Source organism: Pteropus alecto, unplaced genomic scaffold, assembly GCF_000325575.1.
Source record: "Pteropus alecto unplaced genomic scaffold, ASM32557v1 scaffold313, whole genome shotgun sequence".
NCBI lineage: Eukaryota > Metazoa > Chordata > Mammalia > Chiroptera > Pteropodidae > Pteropus > Pteropus alecto.
In genome coordinates, this window is record NW_006434832.1 from 484,809 (window position 1) to 491,684 (window position 6,876).

At 45.1% G+C, this 6,876-nt stretch overlaps 1 protein-coding gene and 1 pseudogene across 4 annotated transcripts in view; one reads left to right on the forward strand and one right to left on the reverse strand.

Annotated features, from left to right (window-relative positions):
* The window catches only part of HDAC5 (histone deacetylase 5), a 35,902-nt gene extending 35,619 nt beyond the window's left edge, over positions 1-283 (reverse strand). For 3 of the 4 annotated variants that reach the window (XM_025045581.1, XM_025045578.1, XM_015588045.2), the window contains exon 1: positions 132-283. The gene's annotated coding sequence lies outside the window, so the exon portion shown is untranslated. The remainder of the gene's footprint in view (positions 1-131) is intronic. The other variant, XM_015588044.2, reaches the window with a different exon arrangement.
* Positions 284-6,302: 6,019 nt separating this feature from the next.
* On the forward strand, positions 6,303-6,423 carry LOC112478456 (annotated as a pseudogene).
* Positions 6,424-6,876: the final 453 nt, after the last annotated feature.

A 6,876-nucleotide genomic window follows, 5' to 3' on the forward strand; every position in this document is an offset into this window, starting at 1 on the left:
GAAGGAGGGGGGGCGGTGCGCGCGGCGCGCGCGCGGGGCGCCCGCGGCCAGAGACGGCAGAAGCAGGGTGCGCCGCCTCGCGTCCCGGGGGCCCAGGGGATGTGGGGTCGGGGTTGGTGCGGCGCGCTCACCCCCTGCGGCTCGAGCTCCGGCTTCGCGGGCGGTGGCGGAGGCAGCGGCGGCGGCAACAGCGGCAGCGCCTCCTCGACGGCTCCTCCATCTTTGCGGCGGCTCCTCGGGCTCTGCTCGCCGCCGCCACCAACAACAACATTCGGAGACGTCACTCCCGTCACGTGACCCAACCCGGAGCTAAAAATAGACCCAGACCCTCCCCTCCGCTTCAGCCACCACCAACCCCGCCCCTCCTTCTCGGCCCTCCCTGAGGGGCGGGGCCAGAAGCGCCACCGTGACAGCTTCTTAAAGGGCCGGTACTCTGCAACGGGCTGGGCTGGGGAGTGGGTAGAAGGCAAGGGATCGGAACCCAGGGAATAATGCTAGAAGGAACGCTGCAGGCAGCCTGGTTTGGCCTCTGGGGGTCAGCCTTTGGGACTCTCGATTTTCCTCTCCGCGCTACCTCGACTTCCTTTTCAAACCGTGTGTGGTGCAATCGTTGCCTGCCTAAGCTTCTCCCTAACACGCCCTCCCGTGGTGGGGGAGGGGAACTGGGGGACGGATTCTTAGGGCTGGGAGGGCCGCGGAGGCCCCAGCCAAGCTGTCAGGCTGGATGGAGGTGGTTGGCTGAAACAGGTCTCGAGCTCGAACTGCACATACTGCATCCACGCTAGGTAAAGAAAAGACTGAGAAAAGCCAGAGTATGGTCGTAACAGTCCAAGGCTTTCAAAATGAAGACTTCCGGTCCCTGACTTTGGTGCTGTCCTCCTCTACAACTCCCCTTAGGACACACTATGATGAAACCTAGACAGTTTGTCAATAATCCAGTAATTCTACTAACAAAACCTTATTTTAAGGAAATAAACATTTATGTGTTCAACAATGAGTATAGAAGGAAAAGAGATTGTTTATAATGATGTGCAAAGTTGGGAAAAACAATATCCATCAGTAGGGGATTGGCAAATAAACTAGGGCATATCTACTCAGTGAAATGCCATCTGGACATTAAAAATGATATACGTCTATACTGACCTGAAAAAATGCTTATGATATATTGTTTTCTTGAAGAGCAGAAATCAAACAAGTACTACAGAATTGCTCCATTATGGCAAGCAACAACAAACTAGATCCACATGTCAGAGCATGTATGTATGTATAAAAAAAAAGTCTAGAAGAATATATACTAAAATATTTACTTTTGTTTTCTTCTTTACTTTTTCCTGTATGTTTGAAGTTTTCCAACTATCATATATTACTTATCTATTCAGAAAAAGTAAATGACATACATAAATGTTTCTGGAATAAATGATAAAAGTTCTTCCTACAAAATATCTCATGAATCAGTTCCCTCTGAAACATCTCCAGCCCCATGCCTTGCTCTAAGCCAATTCACACCTCACCTGAGATACTATAGTTGCCTCTCCAATTAGTCCACTCCCTACCTCCATCCCAGTCTTCTCTCAAAACCAGAATGACCTTTTTTAGAACACAAATCTAATCAAGAGAGGGCTTAAAACCTTTTCAGTTTTGCTAGCACCCAACTTCTCCACACCCCTCTCACTCACCCAGGGTCTATGCCCTCTAAAGTTAGCATTGCCTGGGGAATAGACAGGGCACCCAGTTCCTGTGTGTCCTCATGCACCTCCAAACTCTCACCCAGAATTTCTCCTGGGGTGGAAATCCTCAGATCCATGGACAAGATTGCAGAGGCTCTGGCTAGAGTGGTCTAGCACAGTTCTGGTCTCCCGTGGAGCAATACTCAGGTGGCCTTGCTGACCTCCAAAGAGTGCCTGGGGTGGAAACAGTCCAGTTCTGCCTAAATACAGCCTCGGGCAGAAAATAATATAGAACAAGGAAGAAATGAGCTGATAAACCCAAGTAATAAGCATTTACTAGATATATCAAAGGAAATATGCATTCTTTAAAGGTTTTATAATTACCAAGGGCAACTTGCACATAAGGCACCTTGTTCCTATTACATTCAGCAAGAATTTATTGAGCATATTGAAAAGTTATGAAGCCAGCACAATACTCGGTACTGTGGGGACTGTAAAAAAATTAGAGGACAGGACAGGAGGTGAGAAAACTTGGGTCCTAGGATCAGCTCCATCCCAATGTGCTGTTGGATGAGTCATTTCCCCTTTGGTCCCTGGTATGCTCATCTGGGAAACAAGACTCGGACTTCTGTTCTCTGAAGTCCCTTTTAGTTCTGACACTGTTTATTCCAAATTGGATTTGATGGCAGATGTGATAGCATTCAGCATAGTTCTGACCTTCAAAGTCTAGGCTGGACCTTCATTACTTCAAGATGCTTTAAGATTCAGTCCTACCCTTAGGCATTATACGCCATGCTCAAAAGCCAGAAAACAGTTTATTTCAGGGAAAACAATTCATGTGCCCAGGGCACAAAGCAAAGGCATGTAACTGAGGACTGAGTTATGTAGAATATAATGAAAATTACCCCCAGGATACCTGAGTTTGGCTAGGCCTCCCTGTGTGACCCTGGACAAGTCCCCTCCTCTCTCAGGGCCTTTGTTTCTTTACCTACAGGATGAGAGGGTTAGATTGGATTTCTGTCTTTCCATCTGGAGACACTTTTGGACGATCCCGCAAGGCGAAGTTGAGAAGGAAGGGTAGACAAACTGTTTCCTCTCCCTTCCCTCTCCCCGCTTTTCCCTTTCCCCCTTCTCCTCTGGGCTTAGGGCTAAAGAAAATTGGTGCCGAGCCAACATGCTTGACTGTTTGAGATGCTTAAAGGAAACTAGTTCCAAAGCCACACTTGACTATTTGAGATGTTTGGAGGAAGAACAACAGAGAGGTACCTGGGCAAGCCGTCACCCCTCTAGACTTCATTTTCCTCATATATAAAACAGTATGATTGGATGGATGACTTCTGAGGGTTTTTCTAGTTCTGCGAGCTAACAATTCTAGACTTGTAGCTCAAAATAAAAAAAAAAAATCAAAAAACAAAACAAGGAGGGCCTGACTGGAGGTGAGGGCCTCAGTCATTCTTCGCTTGAAAGCCTCACCGGGCCCTTGACACTTTCCATCCCTTCCCAGGCCTCCTAGCTCCTGCCTTCCTGGCCTAGAGACTGGGAGCAGGCCACTGTCTCAACAATGGCCAAGCCTAGGGAAAGCCAGCATTGTGGCTCCTAGAACAAGCTGTAAATTTGTTTAAAAATGAAGACTGTTCTGGGTGAAGCTACCAGCATTTGTCATGGTGCCCCCCAAAATAAAATAAAATAAAATAAAATTTATCTACCTATTATCTGTCTATTTATCTATCTATCTATCTATCTATCTATCTATCTATCCAGAGCTGGAGAAAAGGGGGAGGGAGAGAGAGAGAGAGAGAGAGAGAGAGAGAGCGAGCACCAGTAGGATACACGCACCCCCAGTCCCGCCGAGAGAGAGAGAGAGGGAGAGAGAGAGAGAGAGAGAGAGCGCGCTCCAGCGCATGCCACAGGGAAAGGCTACCAGTCCCCTGGTCTGCAGCTCCACATCAACCAAGAGCCTCTTATAGCAGCCAGCTTCCCGCTAAAGGACAGCAGGTGACCAGAGAGCCTGAGACAGAGGTGGGACCCTAGGGCCAGGCTTATCAGCTAAGCTCCACCAAGGGACAAGGAGTAGCTGACATGGAGCGTTTTTACCCCTTTAGCAGCAAGAAGAGCAGGAGGTCCAGGGGGATGGCTGAAAAGGAAGCCTATCCTTTCCCCGACCTCCCTGCTGGGACCTGGAACTGAGGCCCAGGACTTCCTGGACTGGACAGGGTTCCTGCCTCCCTGCTGAGGAGTCAAGGCCATGTGAACACAACAGTGCAAGGACAGCTGTGGCCAGTTATGTCCCACGTGTCTTCTCATGGTTCCTCCAGAGTGTCTTCTCAAAGCAGAGCATGCATGTCAGGGAAGAGACAGAGGGTGCAAATGTGCCTGCCCTCTGGAAGTTTATGATCCTGTGGAAATAACAGAGCTCCAAGAAGCAAGGTGAGCAATAGGGAAGGAAGGAGCCTGGGAGACACAAGCCAGCTCTGCATAAAGAAGCTCAGGCAAATCATTTGTCTTCTCTGAGCCTCAATTTCCCCCTATGTGATTGGAAGGATAGACTGTATGATTCTGGAAAGCCCTTTTGATCCTGAGGTCATGAAACAATAGAGAATAAGACGCAGTGCACTGACATGGTATATGGAAAGGCATGGACTAGCACCACAGAAAAACTGGCCCAATTGTCTTTTCTCCAGCAAGCAGTCTTCATTTGACATACATTTCGTTCCCTTTCTTTGTAAACATTTATTGAGCAACTTCATTTTGCAAGGCCCTGTCACATATAGTATCGTCCTCACAACTCTATTAGGTAGATATTATGTACTCCATCTTATACATAAGGACACAGAGGCCCAGGAAGGTTAAGCAACCAGTAAGTGGCAGGGCCAGAGCAGAACCCAGAACTCTCTGGATATAGTGCCAGATAGGTCCCCACAGGTGAGAGGTTTCCCCAAAATAAGCAGAGATAGCCATGTCCTCTTTCTCCTGGGAACTCCTTGAAGACTCAGGACACCCAGACAGGAAGTTCTTAATTCACATGTCTGGAAGGTACATTCCATCATCCTTAAGTCATAGGATCTCTGGCACATACATGAGGACATAACCTTCCCGGTAGACAGAGAAGCAGAAAACAGATTTTACCTGCATCATTTCATTTCATCCTCCCAACCCCACAAGATGTGTGTTGTGATTATTATTATTCTTACTTTTAAGATGAAGGACCTGAGGTTCAGGAGAATTAAGGAACTCGCCAAAAGCCAGGAATCTAGCAAGTAAAGAAGCAAGGATATCACCCCAGGTTATGGGAACTCAGAGCCTGCTCGGTTTAACTACCAGATTCCATACCAATGTCAGGGTAAAGACCTTGACTTGGACTGAGACTCAGCCACTTACCAGCTGTGAACTTGGAAATTTGCTTACTCTCTTAAAATCTGTTTCAACACCTATAAAAATGTGTGGTTGGGACAGACATGGAATACTTGTGTGAAGGGTTAGCATGGGGATGGCAAAAGGTAAGCCCCACCCTCACCATTAGGCTTAGTGTTACTACTCCCTGATTCTGGACTAGCTGAAATGCTATTGGCCACTTCCACTCCCAGCAAAGGTGAACGGAAATGATCACTGCCCCAACTCTCTCTCATATTGCTTTTTCTAGCTCCTGAGCTCCTCATCCCACTCTCCCAGGCTCCACAGACTTGCCTTGGGAGTGGAGGGTACAAGCTCAGATGTCCATCCCCAAATCTGTTTCCCTGACCCTGGGATCCTACAGGAACAAGAACTCCAGACTAGGGTTGCCATAATTAGCAAATAAAAATACAGGATGCCCAGTTAAATTTGAATTTCAGATAAACAAGGAATAATTTTGTAGAGTACTTATATTAAGAGTTTGTGACTTTTACATTTTATTTATTTTTATGCTTATATTAAAAAATTATTCCTTATCTGAAATTCACATTTAAGTAGATGTCTGTATTTTGTCTGGCATCTCTACCGCTGGATCTCGAGGTCAGGTTGAAAGACTGACCCTAATGGCAGATGGCTCAACAAATGACTTTAGTTAAGAGTTTTTAAACAACTTTAATTATAATTTTCATAGTATAAAATTTACCCATTTTGAGTGTACGATTCAACATTTTTTATTAAGTTTATCAGGTTGTACAACCATCACATAATCTAATTTTAAAACATTTTATTACCCCACTAAAATGTCCATTTACAGCTAATTCTCATTACCAACTCCACAAATGACTTTTTAAAATATTTAATAAATTATTTTTTCTGCTGTAAAAGTTACAAACTCTTAATGTAGAAATTCTGGTGGTGGCAGGGATCAGAGAAGTACGAAGAAGAAAATAAAATCACTCCTAAATCGTAATCCAATGAGAACAATTGTTAATAATTGCATAAATACTTTTGTAATCTTTTTTCCATGATCATATTTTCTCAAGAAAAAGATATCACATGGTACACAATATCTTACAACCTAATTTTTCATGAAAATATTCTCATGGCATCAAATTTTTTTCCACATCGTTTTCAGTGGTTGTGTAGGATTCCATTGTGCTGTTGTACCACATTTTCTTTATTTAATCCCCTTTTGATGGACATTTGGGTTGTTTCCAATTTTTCATCATTTAAAATAATGTTGTGGTCTATGGCCATGCTATCCTGAACAAGCCCGATCCTGTCTGATCTCAGAAGCTAAGCAGGGTCGGACCTGGTTAGTACTTGGGTGGGAGACCACACATAGGAAGACCAGGTGCTGTAGGCTTAAAAAATAAGGGATTGTAAACTGACAAGGTCCTTGCAATCTGTGAGGTCAACCAAGGGTTGCCTCACCTTAATAAAAAAATAAATAATAATAATAATAATAATAATAATAATGTTGCAATGCAAATTCTTATAGCTAAATCATTGCATACATCAATTATTATTTTCTTAGGATAAATCCTTAGAAGTGGAACTGTTTTGTCAAAGGGTGCACACATTTTTAAGGCTTTTGATGGTATTTTCTGACCCCCTAAGGGCACACCACTACGGGACCCACTTGTCAAAGTCTGAATCTTCAGGTAAGGTTCAGTCCAAGAGAAGGTTGATTGATGGGGAGTAGTGAGGTACAGGTTGCTGGGGACAGGTGAAGAAATACAGAGGAGAAAAGCTACCAGGCTCTGAAGAATGTCGGGTACTGGGGAGACACTCTGAGGGACTTTCCTGGAAAGTAGAG